The sequence below is a fragment of the Oryzias latipes genome, chromosome 12 (assembly GCF_002234675.1).
Source record: "Oryzias latipes chromosome 12, ASM223467v1".
NCBI classification, from domain to species: Eukaryota; Metazoa; Chordata; class Actinopteri; order Beloniformes; family Adrianichthyidae; genus Oryzias; species Oryzias latipes.
Window position 1 is genome coordinate 11,081,328 of NC_019870.2, and position 14,691 is coordinate 11,096,018.

Here is a 14,691-nt window from a genome sequence, read left to right on the forward strand (position 1 = left end):
AATATAACGCACCTTGATTACATTTTATTGATAATTGTACCCTTTAGAAAAATGTGAACGTTTTTTTTTCTCTTATCAGATCCTGTATGACCATAAATAATATGAAAATGCTGTACTTTCCCGTATTTCTGCTCTATAAATAAAGGCAGCATAAATTCCAGCTCTCCGGTCACGTTGGCGGCAGACAGACAGCGATCAGAATGGGCAGTGGAGGCAAGCTCCATCAAAAAACATGGATCTATAAACACAGAGAACAAAGGCTCTGCTCCTCCAATATTGATCCATTATGGCTGTGAGACCTGCTTTGGAGTGCAAACTTACAATCAGCATGAAAAACATTTGTCAATACAGCAAAAATATTTCAGACATTTCCTGTCTGTAAGCAAGTTGAAGTAAAAATGAATAAATAATATATATGCATTAGAGCTACAATTTCGATGTACTCTGTGCGTTGACAATAAAGGATTCTGATTCTGTACAGTCAAAGGGATAATTTTGTTTTATTTTTTTCTTTACTACTTCTTTAAATAGCAGTTGTTGCTACATTGTAAATTCATTTATGATGTGAAAATATCCCCTTGAATTTAGTATCATAAGGTAAAATGTCAGCATCCGTGGCAGGTTGGTAATTTTAACAGTGTGTGACTATGTCTTTTTAATAGGCTGGTAACGTGTCCAGTGTGGCTCCCACTTGTAGTGTGCTGCCAGCTGGGATGAATTCCAGCTCTCTCCTTATCCTTAGCAAGATGAAGTGGGCAAAGATAATGGATAGATAAAGCAATTTAAGATGTTTCACTTGAGTCCCCTCGAGGATCAAAGAAAGAGGGATTTTTATCTGCTGCAATGGTCCATGTGCAGAAATTAATAGGTAAATGTATGCAAATAGCTGCACACCAAACCCACCGGTGCAGTTATTAAAACTGCTGAACAACTTCACTCTTTTTTTAACACTACATTCATTAAAATATGCATTCCTTCATCAAATTATACTCTGAAAGCAGTGATAATTGTCAGCCTTAGGATAATATCAAGTGTGTTTCCGTACACTTGAGGCGTTCACATAGACACACACAGACACAAAAAACGTCAGCTTGTTATCAGTTCGGTGTTGAAAAGCCATCATCTGTGCTGGTGTAGGAGTGTTTAAGTTTTTTTTTTTTTTGTATTGCATGGGTGGCTTTGACAACTATGAATGCTTTAGACAGACTTGGAGCAATATGGGCTCCTTCACTGATGTATTTTCAGGCTAGCGATGGTAATTAAATCTAGTAACAACTCATCTTAAGGAACAAATATGTTAGTAAAAAGTTCAGTAAAAAGTATTTTTAAATACAACTAATATTTTACTTTGTGAAGCAACTGCTTAATGTTTAAAGACTCCAATGTTTACTTTTTTAGAAATATTAAACAAAAAAAAAGTACTTGCTTCAATATTTATTAGCAATTTGTGCAGTTTGTATTAGCCAGCATTTGGAAACTTATAATATACATGGCAAAATGGGGTAACAACATATTTGTCTAACCTACACATTGAAATAAAAACATGGGAAAAATAACATTTGGACAAGCTCATTGTGTGTTATTTTTTATATCAAACATTATTTTTTCAACATGTGATTAAAGTTACACACATGTAAGAAAATGTAAGAAAATGGAATAATTTTACAGCACACATATAGCGGCACGCATAGAGCAGCAGTATTATGTTCCCATAAAAAAAGCAGTTTTTTTTTTTGGGCCCTACCCAGCAATCCCTAATTTGTGCTAGTAAGGCTCAAACCAATCATCACCAGAGGTAAGGATGTCATTTTTTTTCAAATGAATATTTTCTCCCTACAGTTTCAAAAGAGTGTCAATGGATCTTAATTGCATGTGCAAAAAACTGAAGCATTAATAATTCAATGTTTACAACTTTAACATAAGTGCAGAAATAACCCCTACTCATAATTTCATAACTACAGCATGTGCAAAGCTACATCTGAAGATTCATTTACTACAGGGAAGGAAGAAAAACAAAACACTGAGATTTGTTGTACATCCACTAATGTTTGAACATGGTTAGAAACTTCACAGAAGGCTGTTGAGCTACGGACAGACCATACATGTGACACACGTTCAAGAACACAGCAAGCAAATATTCTTGAGCATGCGGTGTTGGACAAGCAGGGAGGAGATTCCTCTTTTTGTTTTGTTACTGTTTACTAGTGCAGAGTTGGAGAAGGCTTGGGGGATATTCCAAAAAGCAGGTTATGCGAGTTACCATGGTAAATTTGAGGCTAAGGAAGCGGATAACCTCAGCTTTCGGTTCCAAAAAATGAGGTTTGTGACAGGGTATGCTTAGTTCCCATAGCAACTCATGCTCTGAATACAACCCGGTTTGGAGCAGGTTTAGTTGAAGGTTAGTTTGTTTTCAGAGAGGTGAAGCAGCACGGCGTGTCCATTTGAAGATGATTTAGTGGATAAAGAAGCTCAGATAATACTTTTTCCACCATGAGAGGGTAATAAGACCACATTTGAATTTTGGAAAGATAAACTTTATCACATTGATCTATCTTAATTATTTGCTTCAGTTAAGATAATACTTTTTTTTTATTTCAGTCAACCTAAAAACAACAGTTACCAGAAATAATTCTTTTACTTTCATTCAAATTAATTCAATAAAGTAGGTGTAACTTTGGTGCTGCTGTTAGATTGGCAGCACAAGGAATTGTGGGATATCATTCCCTTTGCCTGTCTGGACGGATTTATTTAGTTCTTTCTGCACCATGAGTGAGAGGGAAGGAGAGGGTGATGATTTTTTTTAGGACTCCTATTCCAACCCAATATTGCAAGATCTGAAGTTAGACTCGGTGTCATGATAACTGAATGTATGTTATGTATTGCAAGTCCACACTGTTTAATTCAATCAATTCATTTAAGTTTTATAAGTTGTATATATATATATATATATATATATATATATATATATATATATATATATATATTAAAAAAATAAAAAACGCCCCTCTCACCCTCCGCGGGTGGTTTCTCCTCCAAGCTAGGGTCCTCTGCCAGAGGCCTGGGAGCTTGAGGGTCCTGCGAAGTATCTTAGCTGTTCCTAGCACTGCGCTTTTCTGGACTGAGAGGTCTGAGGTCTTTACAGGTATCTGTTGTAGCCACTCCTCCAACTTGGGGATTACTGCCCCGAGTGCTCCAATTACCACAGGCACCACTGTCACCTTCCCTTTCCAGGCTTTCTCCAGTTCTTCTCTGAGTCCCTGGTATTTCTCCAGTTTTTCATGTTCCTTTTTCCTGATGTTCCCATCGCTTGGCACTGCCACATCTATCACAACGGCTTTCCTCTGTTCTTTATCCACCACTACAATGTCTGGTTGGTTCGCCATTACCATCCTATCAGTCTGGATCTGGAAGTCCCACAGGATCTTTGCCCTCTCATTCTCTACAACCTTCGGAGGTGTTTCCCATTTTGACTTTGGGGTTTCCAGTCCATATTCTAGACACATGTCCCTGTATATTATTCCAGCCACTTGATTGTGGCGCTCTATGTATGCTTTACCTGCCAGCATCTTACATCTTGCAGTAATGTGCTGGATTGTTTCAGGCGCCTCTTTGCACAGCCTACATCTTGGGTCTTGTGTGTGGTAGATCTGAGCCTCTATCGCTCTGGTGCTCAGGGCTTGTTCCTGAGCTGCCAGGATAAGCGCTTCAGTGCTGTCCTGTAGGCCAGCCCTTTTTTAGCCATTGGTAGGACTTCTTCAAATCAGCCACTTCAGTTATGGTCCGGTGATACATCCCATGCAGGGGTTTGTCCTCCCATGAGGATCTGTCCTACAGCACTGTATCCTCTGCTCTCCATCGCCTGAGACATTCACTGAGCACACTGTCAGTTGGGACCTTGAGCTTGATGTACTCATGCATCTTGGATGTTTCATCCTGGATAGTGGCTTCTACGCTCACTAGTCCTCGGCCTCCTTCCTTGCGGCTAGCATACAGTCACAGGGTGCTGGATTTGGGGTGGAACCCTCCTTGCATGGTGAGGAGCTTTCGTGTTTAACATCCGTGGTCTGTATCTCTTCCTTTGGCCATCTTATTATTCCTGCAGGGTATCTGATAACTGGCAGTGCGTAGCTGTTTATTGCCCGGGTCTTATTTTTGCCATTGAGCTGGCTTCTCAGGACTTGCCTTACTCGTTGGAGGTATTTAGCTGTTGCAGCTTTCCTTGTTGACTGCTCGAGGTTGCCATTTGCCTGCGGAATTCCAAGGTACTTGTAACTGTCCTCGATGTCTGCTATTGTTCCTTCTGGGAGTGAGACCCCTCCTGTGTGGACTACCTTGCTTCTCTTTGTCACCATCCGGCTGCATTTCTCGAGCCCGAATGACATCCCAATGTCAGTACTGTAGATCCTGGTGGTGTGGATCAGGGAGTCAATGTCACGTTCGCTCTTAGCATATAGCTTGATGTCATCCATGTAGAGGAGGTGACTGATGTTGGCCCCAATTCTGAGTTGGTATCCATAGCCAGTCTTGTTGATTATTTGGCTGAGGGGGTTCAGACCTATGCAGAACAGCAGTGGGGACAGAGTATCACCTTGGTATATCCCTGATTTGATGGACACTTGTGCAAGTGGCTTCCCACTGGCTTCAAGGGTGGTTTTCCACAACTTCATTGAGTTTCCTATGAAGGCTCTTAGAGTCCTGTTGATGTTGTACAGCTCCAAGCATTCAGTGATCCATGTGTGTGGCATTGAGTCATAGGCCTTCTTGTAATCAATCCAGGCTGTGCACAGGTTGGTGTGTCGTGACTTGCAGTCTTGAGCGACTGTTCTGTCGACCAGGAGTTGGTGTTTGGCTCCTCTGGAGTCTCTACCAATGCCCTTCTGTGTGTTGGTCATGAATTGATCCATGTGCCTATTTATCTTGGTTGCAATGATGCCTGACATGAGCTTCCATGTTGTGGAGAGACAGGTTATTGGCTGGTAGTTGGATGGGACTGCACCCTTTAAGGGGTCCTTCTGGACCAGGATCGTTCGCCCTTCTGTTAGCCATTCGGGGTGAGTCCCATCTCTTAGCAGCTGGTTCATTTGTGCTGCCAGGCGCTCGTGGAGTGCGGTAAGCTTCTTTAGCCAGTAGGCATGTATCATGTCAGGGCCCGGTGCTATCCAGTTCTTCATACCTGAGACTTTTTTTGGATGTCTGCCACTGTGATGGTTACTGGATTCTGTTCAGGGAGGTTGCTATGTTCTTTTCTCAGAGAGACCAGCCACTGGGCATTGCTGTTATGTGCTGTCTCTTTCTCCCATATACTTTTCCAGTTCTGTTCAGTTTCCAGCCTTGGTGGGTCTGCTCGGCTGTTTTGACCCTGCCACTGAGCGTACACTTTTGCAGGTTGAGTTGCGAAGAGCCTGTTTATTCGTCTGGCTTTATTGTCTCTTGTGTACCTCTTTAGGCGGCTGCTCAAGGCTAGGAGCCTTTGTTTGGGAGTTTCCAGTGCTTCAGGTATGGGCATCTGGCTGTATCTCTTAGGTACTTGCTTTCTCATTGTACCTCTTTGAGCCTCTGTCAGCCTACTCACATCCTTCCGAGTAGCCTTGATTTTGGCCTCTAACCGTTGCTTCCATGGTGGGTACTGTTTTCTTCCATGGTCTTATAGCCGAGCATCTCAATGATCACTGCTGCTGAAATTTAAACCAGTTCATTTGTTTCTGTGATGGTTGTGTAGGAATTGCCCTCAATGCTTCATTCACAGTTTCCAGTAGACTTTCAGGCGGTCCATCACTTAACCGTTGTAGCTGGTGTTGGGGTTGCCTAGTGTTCATTGTAGACATGATCTTGTCTTTCAGGTAAGTTGCTGCCTCGCTCAGCGGAATTGTGGTTGTTGGGGCTGTGTACCCAATCTCAGGGTGGGAGTGTGGTATAACCTCCTCACTGACCTGTTGTTCTGGCTCCCCCGTGGCATTGTATTGTATCGCTCCAATCTCAAGTGGGGATAGGATTTGCCGTTTGTGGATGTTAGAGCACTGGGCTACCAGTTGTTTAGCAGTTAGCATTGATTGTGGGTTTTGAAGCATCCATTCATTCCACATTCTCTGCATGTAACCCCTCTGGGTGGGATTACTCGACTAGTAGCATTCTAACAGAACCTTGTTCTCACATCTAGTCCATTTCCGTCTTGTTCCAGTAGCCCACTTTCCATCAGGGTGCTCTGGTCCCTCAGCACCTGACGCAGACCTTGTTTGGCCGGGCGACGTCTGAGCCGGCATGACATGTGGTTCATTGTCTCTCATGTTGTGAGGTAGGCATTAGCGTTAAGGGTCTTGCCCAAGGACCCTCACTGAGTGATGTTAATTGCCCGTCATTGTTATGGTAATTGCCCCATTTCCATTGCCATTTTTCCATTACCATTAATTGTTCATTCCGCCCTGGGAATCGAACCCGGGTTTCCTGCATGACAGTCCTGCACCTTACCAGAAAAACTTGTGTAACTAACCATGATCGCAAGACTTTTGAACACGGGAGCCCAAAACATGCATTTACGTGTTTATACATAGACTTTTAATTGGAAGCGGCTGCTTGAACCTGTAATTCCACATCGCTATGGAGCACAGAAAGGCCAACACCAAACAATTGTTTGGATAGGAATAACATTGTCAAATGAAAAATAAATAAATAAATAAATAAAAAAGATAAACCCTTTAACAATAGAGCTGTAGCTCCAGTGGTAACATTCTTTGGACTAATGTAACTCTTCAACCGTTTACGCAATTAGTGTAATTTCAGTGGATTCTAAAGCAGAAAGTTCTTAACAAAAAGCATAATTTACAATTTAAAGGCTAAAATTACCATATCTACAGTTTTAATATACGAAAGTAGTATTTTGTCAATTTTTAAAAAAAATAAAGAAAGTATAAACAAGGTCATGTTAAATTTCATCAGGTGTAGCTTCATTAAATACCGGCAATTTATTAGGTAGCAGAAGAGTAAGTGAACATCAGGACAATCAGCAGGGCATATAGTAATCAGTCTTTGATGGCATCAGGCATTAAAGCAAGCGTGCTGCAAAGCCTTCCTCATTACAAGTACAGTTTCCTTTTTTCACCCAGCAGAATTACAAACAACTGTTTGACTGTTATTGGACTCCAACAGGTTCGACATGCTGTGCAAGCTGCATACATTATCCAGGCTTTGGATGAAACCAAGGATTTGTTGTTGAACAAATTTCAGTTATATCCTACAACAGTCAGCACGTTGAGGAATTACCTTCTCAATATCAAAGATCCTTTGTGCCGAATAAATCCTGATTTTAGAAATATGGAGCCACAACTGTTTACAGAGTGGCTTCATTTCATCTTAGTTACTTTCTGTTTTCCATAAACTTCAAAAGGTTAAATATCAATCCAAAAGAGATCTTGATGCCTTTCGGATTGATATTTAACTTATATCTAGACATAGACTTCTACACGCCAATTAAATTTTTAGATACGTTTTTTTTTTATATTTTCTCTGCCATTCAATTTTTTGGTTCGTAAATATGAGAGATCTTGCAAGCATCCATGTACTACTCAGACGAACAAGCAAATAAGCAGCTTTCCAACCGGCTGGAGGTTATAATGTAATGAGATCATGGGTGGTCTGGAGAGGATTTTCAGCTGTACATCTTTTATCTCAATGAAAGTATTGCAGATCTTTCTTGATAATAGAAAAAAAAGAGTAGCATGCTAGCATGCTTGTGCAGAACTATAAAAACCAGTCTTTGTTCCATCATATTGAAAATTCCAATAAAAAAGGAGAAGATGCCTCACAGATCATGTTGAAATTAGAAAAAAGGTATTTAGCTCTTCTTCATTCTCAATGTATTTTTATAACTAGGTCAAGTCCTGTGGTGAATAGGATTATATTTTCCTTATGGAAGTACATGACATTCCATGTATATGTTTTTTTTTTGTTCAGTTGAACCCCAGTGCTATGTCCAGTGTCAAGGAGAAAAAGGGTATGCATTTAACGGTTGAAAAAGAAAGTAAAGGTCAGTTTTACGAGCAAGTGTCTCTTTGCAGAAAGATGTGATTGCACTAAAAAAAAGTATGATGAGGAATTAATGTTGCTTCCTATGTGTGTGTGTGGACATCAGTCTGTTATCAGGACTGTGTAAGTGTGGCGTTTGACTGTTCGGCTGACTGTGCGCTGGATTCCTTCATGCGTGATGTGTGTAAGTAAATGCGTTCCCACAGCACAGGATGATGGGATGTGTGTGTGTTGGGGGGTGGGGGTTACTTCTGCATCCGTCACAAGGTCACCTATTCATACAGTTAGTCCGGGCAGATTTACACCAGCAATCAATATGCACAGTTCCTGATGATGCTGCAGTGCTGTGGGATCTTGGTAGAGTGCCAGCGACATCCCACAATGATCCTGTCTCTCATTTCATAATTCAGTCAACTGAGCGTCATCCGAGGTGAAGCATTTAGCATTTGCAAGATGTCACTGAACATTTTTATCTAACAAAGTTTTGAGCTTTTTATTTAATAATTTAAAGAGCCTGAAGCAATTTTTACAAAATGTATTGATGAATCATTGAAAAAAAAATCCTCATCATCTTTTTAAAGTTTGTTAAAACCCTATTATAAAGACAAATGTGCTACTACGTGCAACTTTGGTCTCCACAATCCTAATAGTGCAGCAATGCACTAGTTAAAAACTAGATATTAAAAATGTCCACAGAGAGCCTCCACCACAAGGATTGGAAAATTACTGATGAGCACGTCTCTTCATTTCTATGTGGCCATAAATAGCAAGTCATTAAGAAAATGTCAGGTGATGGGCAGATTAGGAAAGCTCAGCAGAGGAGATGGGTAATGAAGACAGTTGAACCTTACAGTACTCTTTTCAGTACCACTCACCCATCTTATTGTTTTCATTATCTCACAGCTTTCAAACCAGCTTTTAATTTGCCTCGCTTTTGCAAGTATAAATGACACTCAGACACGTCGTGAGGTTTCAAAGAACACTCTGGGATCAAAAAAAAAAAAAAAGAATAAAAAAACTGAAGCGAGAACACACAACCTCTTTTGACTTATTGCAAGGAATTATAGAAATAATGAGTACCCCATGTGCTGTTATACATTTAATGAACTTAGTAAATAATTGGTTTAATTGTATAGTGAATGTCTGCATGTGTTTTCTCGGTTTTCATTGAACTGTACCATAACTGTGAAGTTATGCTGATTAGATCCAAATCACAACATCTTCCTGATTTCTTCCTATGAAATATAAACCTGTTTAATCAAAAAACAAAAAATTCTATATAGTTTTAATGAGAGGTTTCAAGGCAGTATGCACATTTGAAAGGTCATCTCTAAAAGTGGAACAATATGACCAACATGATTAAAACATACAGGCATCCTGGAAACAGTTGGACAAGTGTGTTCTTTTTGTATTTAGGTGCCCAATTAGAGGCATTTTTTTCAGAGATTTCATCCTGTGTGTAGTATTATGAGAGTCCATCCTACTGGAATCAGGTGATGTGGCTTAAAGTGGTATTTTATCAACCCGCAAAGGGAGATTAGCCATTCAAGCTAATATTTCCCCCTTCATTTAACGTACAGTAGAATTGTAATTTAATTTAACACGTACAGTATGTTTGATCTGCACAGGGTGGGTAAGTGGGAGCAATAGCACCAGCAAAAATCCACACAAATACAAGATATTGTATAAGAGTGATCCAACAGGAATTTAAAATTAGAAACTGTATCGTAATTCAGCAGTTTTGCAGTTTACCAATATGAATTTCTCCAAATAAAACAAACACAAATTTTGAAATAGAACAAAATAACCCCAAAATTAAAATCTCTGGCAATAGTTCTTGGGAATAGGAAGCGTAGGGCTACCTTTCGTGTTCCAAAGAAAAATAAATGTATAATCTCAAGTGCATTGTGTCACATGTACTTGGGTAGATGACTTTCTTGACAACAGACGACAATTAAAAAGAGCGTTCCAGAATTGTGGTTTCCTGACTGCGGACTGTGATATATTCTAGTCCTTGTGGGGTTCCATTGTTGTGTTCTGCTTAATAATCCAAATCCTCTAAGTCCCCCTTGGCCCACTTTGGTCTTTTTACTGCGCCTTTAATGTTTTTACGTTACACTCTGTTTTTTATGATCTGCTGCACTGCACTCTTACGGAGTGTGGCAACGAGTTGGATAAGACAAGCAGCACACATTTTAATTTTAAGGTCATTCTGTGTTTTAGGGTCATTGTCGAATTCCTAAATATGGGAATATGTCTTTTTTTTGTTTTGTTTTTGGAGTAGCAATTGTTACAGATAGATATGATTGCACTGGCTCTTGCAGGATAGTTTACCTGGTTTTCCTGATATGGTAGTCTGTTTACACAAGTGCTTGATTCACAATCTGTGAGGTAATCTTTAGGTGACAAAAAGGACAAATAGTCACTTTGCTTAGTCAGTATAAATCTTGTGAAAAGAGTAATTTATAGGCTCGTAAGTATGGTGGAATAAAGAGAAAGGGGGTAAAAAGCCTCTTTCAACATTCATTAATGCAATAAAACGTATTTCACAGGTCTTGCTCTGTAATCAGTCTTTAAATCCTCTCCATTGACTTGTATAACGTCTGAAAGTCTATTGCTCAATGAAAATTATTGAGCAAGAGGATTAGAACAGCCATGAGGTGAGCGTTATCGACTTGTTCATATTTTTATGAGAAAAAAATATATAGTATATAGCTGAAGATTCATAAACACGCTTTCAAAGTTACCTCTATATGGGTCTACAATATCTTTGTAGATAGTTACATTATAAGTGGCAGTATAATTACACTATTACAAGGTAATATAACAGAGTGCAAAAAATATTTTTAGGTGTTACTTAAGAATCCTGTTTGGTAAATTAGGCTAAATATGAATTGCTTCCCTATCCCTACCTTAATCCCTCCAAGCAGAGAGATATGGAAAAAATAGTGGCTCTGTCTGAATTCCCTCCATACTCCCTAACTAACAAAGTACATAGGACTATCTAATCCCAGGGATTTTATTTTAATTTGGACACCATGTTCACTTCTGTTTTTATTTTTTTTTAAACGGCGTACATGATGTCACTGATTTCACAAAGTGAAGAACTAACCAATACGAGCATTTTATGGTGACTGTTAATGAATCAGCTGTGTTGTGATCATGAAAATGTTGATCGTTTATTAAAAAAATACATTTAAGTCCTTTTTTTTTTCTTCAGAATTGTTCAAACACAATGCATTGTGCTCTATATTCCCCAATGTACCCTAATGAGCAACATTGTTTTTTTGCAGATACTTCAAGGTAATTTTAAGGGCACTCAATTTTGGAATTGCAGATTCAGCAGTACACTATGTAGTGAATTTTGAAGGAATTCAGACATAGCCAGTGTCTTCAAATTCGGACATTACTACTGCTTGATGATGTCATCAATAGTTGTCGGCCATTGTCGTTAGCACGTATCTGCCAGAGCTCGGAAATACATAACAACATGGGTTTTTATAACTTTAAGAAGTCAAGCAAAAACAAAAACTTAATTCTTACAATTAAGTGTAAACATCCGTGCTTCAGAGCACACCCATGTGATAAAATTGGTTTCTCCTCCTCGCCACAAGCACAACATGGACCAACCTACCTGCTAATGAATGGCAATCTCTAAGTCGCTATGGCTCCTCCCTAAAAAAAAAAGAAAAACACTTTCAGACACCACGACAGCTTTAAATGCCCAAACAATTTGAGCAATAGGGAGGAGCCAGACGGCTCGGGGATGAATTTGGATTCAGCCTTAGTTTCTTATTTTGTGTGCACAGCCTTTTCTTTGATATAGTGGTATGTTTCCCTTACAAATTAGTTTATTCTAGCAAAGATTTTTATATCTTTTTACATGTTATCCTTTGATATTTCTTTTCATTTTAACATGGAGCAATGCAGTTTAAACTGCGATGAAGACTGTTCAACTGTTTGTCACGATGTGCCAAAAACAAACTCTGTTTGACTAGCAGTACAGGGTCAAATTTCGAAAAGTCTAATTTCCACACACTAATTTTCTGAATCGAAAACAGAGTAACAAAGATGTTATCCTATCTTATATTAGAAGTCATAATAAATGTCACACTTAACTAATGAACTCTATTATTAACAACATAGTTCCTTAAATTCGGCTAATTTCAGACCTTGACTTAAAATAGGGATTAGAATTCAATGGGGGACACACTCTTTTACAATATTTAAACATAAACAGTTTCTCAGGTAAGTTTAAAAGAAACATTATTGAAACATTAAGCATACTAAAATTACCTTTTTACAAATTATGTCAGTGTGAAAGGCTAAATTTAAAATAAAAGAAGCATTCTAACAAAAGGGTTTAAACACCAAAAGTATTGCAGTAAAATTACACCAGGGAAACATTCATGTTCAGCCCATTTACTATAGATTTACGCATTTTCATACTCATCTTTTATAGCATTGCTGACATAAATTACTGTTAAATTTTATTGTTTTACTTTTATTTCTTACCAAAATACTGTTCACAAAAAAAAAAGAAAAAATGAAGGACATCTACTTGGGGCCATTACCCGTGTTTAAATTTTTCATACACAAAAGCTCTAAAGTCTAACTTTGTTGTTTCTGGCAGATATTTTATTCAAATTCATGACCTTTAAAACTCAGAGTAAAAAAAAAAAGTTAAAGTGAATATATGTCTAGATTTCAAAACCTTTCAATACAACAATTAAAAATGGTAACAACACGATTCCGATAATTGACCAGCGTAAATTTAAAAACCAGGTGCACAAGACACAATTTAAGTTTTTTGTTTATAATAAGGAAATGCAGCTATCTAATTTTTTTCAGGGCAGAGACTATTGAAAAATAGGAAACAGAATATCAATTTAATTTGTAATAAAAAATACTGTGCTGAAATTCTCGTTGAGACTCCAGCCTTGTCTGTCAATTCTACCACCCCACCCTGTTCTACATCCCTCCTCCAATAGCCTGATGCCAAGGGTAAGATATACATCTGTCTAATTTCTTGCTTGTCAGCTCACCATCTGGTACAGAATCAGCATTCGAGCAAGGAAAAATTCCATCAAACTTCAATCACTCTGAAAACACACACAAACACTCGGGTGAGCACTATAGTAAAACCTGCTGATGTGCAGTGGATGTTGCAGAAGCTCTTGCTTTCTTCATTCATCACCATCGTCCTTCAATTCACCCAAATCATTATGTTGCTATTATGACAATCTGCACATAAAACGTGCACATAAAAGGTCAACGGATTGACCCTCCTGAATAAGTCTAAGGAGCTTTTACAATGTCTTTCAGATCTAAGGTTTGGTGTTATAGGGCTGATCTCATCAGGATAGTTGTAAGGTCTAGAAAACAGCTTTTTGTCCACTTTTTCTGGTCCCATCTAACAGGCAAGCAATGTTTTTGATGAGTTGACAAGTTCTTTTTGGAGCTTTTATCCCATCTTTCACTGCCTCCAAGTGGCCAAACCAAATTGCCTATTCAATAATTGGTATTTTTTTTTAGATTGTTTGCCATGATACAACCTGTCAAGCTCAAGTTGATCAAAAAAATAGCACTTCTATTGTGTAAAGGCTTTTTGTGAAATGCAAAGGGCCTATTTCCCAACAAACATTGTCTCAAAACTCTAGACAGAAAGACAAATAAATAAATAAACAACAGCACTGCTTTTTACTGATATCTGGTCAATTCACTTTCAATACAAATTGTTTTTGATAGTATGCTCATGACCAACATAAGTGACAAACATTACAACAAATGGTTTTTAGTGTTATCTCCATACTGAACAAACAAAAGGCAATATTGAGAAGGAAAAATCTATTTGAATTGAAGATTAGGAATAAACCTTGAATAGTAAGAGCAACCATCTGCTGTCACCTGTTGGGATCTGAGGAGGCAGGAAAGAGACAAACACAAAATATACTGAAACATCTGATGGAAGACTAACAGACAGATTGGTAACTGCACCAATGAGAGAACAGGAAACAGATACATAAACACAGAAACCCTGGGAAATCTTTTACAGAACATTTGATGTAAATTTATCATTGCTGCAGTAGTGGACAATAATACCATTCTTAATTCTGACATATAAAAGGGGGGAAAAATGTACATGTTTAAAATGTATTAAGGTTTTTATATTGTAGAATATCAATAAAAATGCTCATTAGAAGTTTTCTCCTACAAATCGCTTTATAGAATGAAAACCTTTTTTAAAAATACCCTCACCATATAAAGCGTGTGGAAATAAACCAGTAGAATTGTCTGAGTTGGAAAATAATCTGCAGTCTTCTCTATAGATTTCAGAACCTTTTGCATTGCATAAACTGCAAAATAAAAAAAAATCAATGTGCCTTTCTCTGCAGGGTGTAAATTTGTTAGCTTGAATGCAGCGCAATTAGCACATGTTAAAGTATTAGTCATTCAAAAAAGAAAGCTGTCTAATAACTGTTATTATCGCCAAGAGTGGTAATAACATCTGACATTTTTAATGATTGGGTACTCTTGTGGTTTCTCCTTTTTCATGCTAAGAAGGCATTGTCGGGAAATGAAAAAAACAGGCACCAGATAAATAGATAAAATGAACACAGCAGACTCAGCTGTCTTAAAATACAAGTATACTGTACATGAACGTGTTTCCAG

At 38.3% G+C, this 14,691-nt stretch overlaps 1 protein-coding gene across 1 annotated transcript in view; it reads left to right on the top strand.

Moving 5' to 3' along the window:
• The window catches only part of brinp1 (BMP/retinoic acid inducible neural specific 1), a 136,510-nt gene that overhangs the window by 80,063 nt on the left and 41,756 nt on the right, over positions 1–14,691 (top strand). The window lies entirely within an intron of this gene.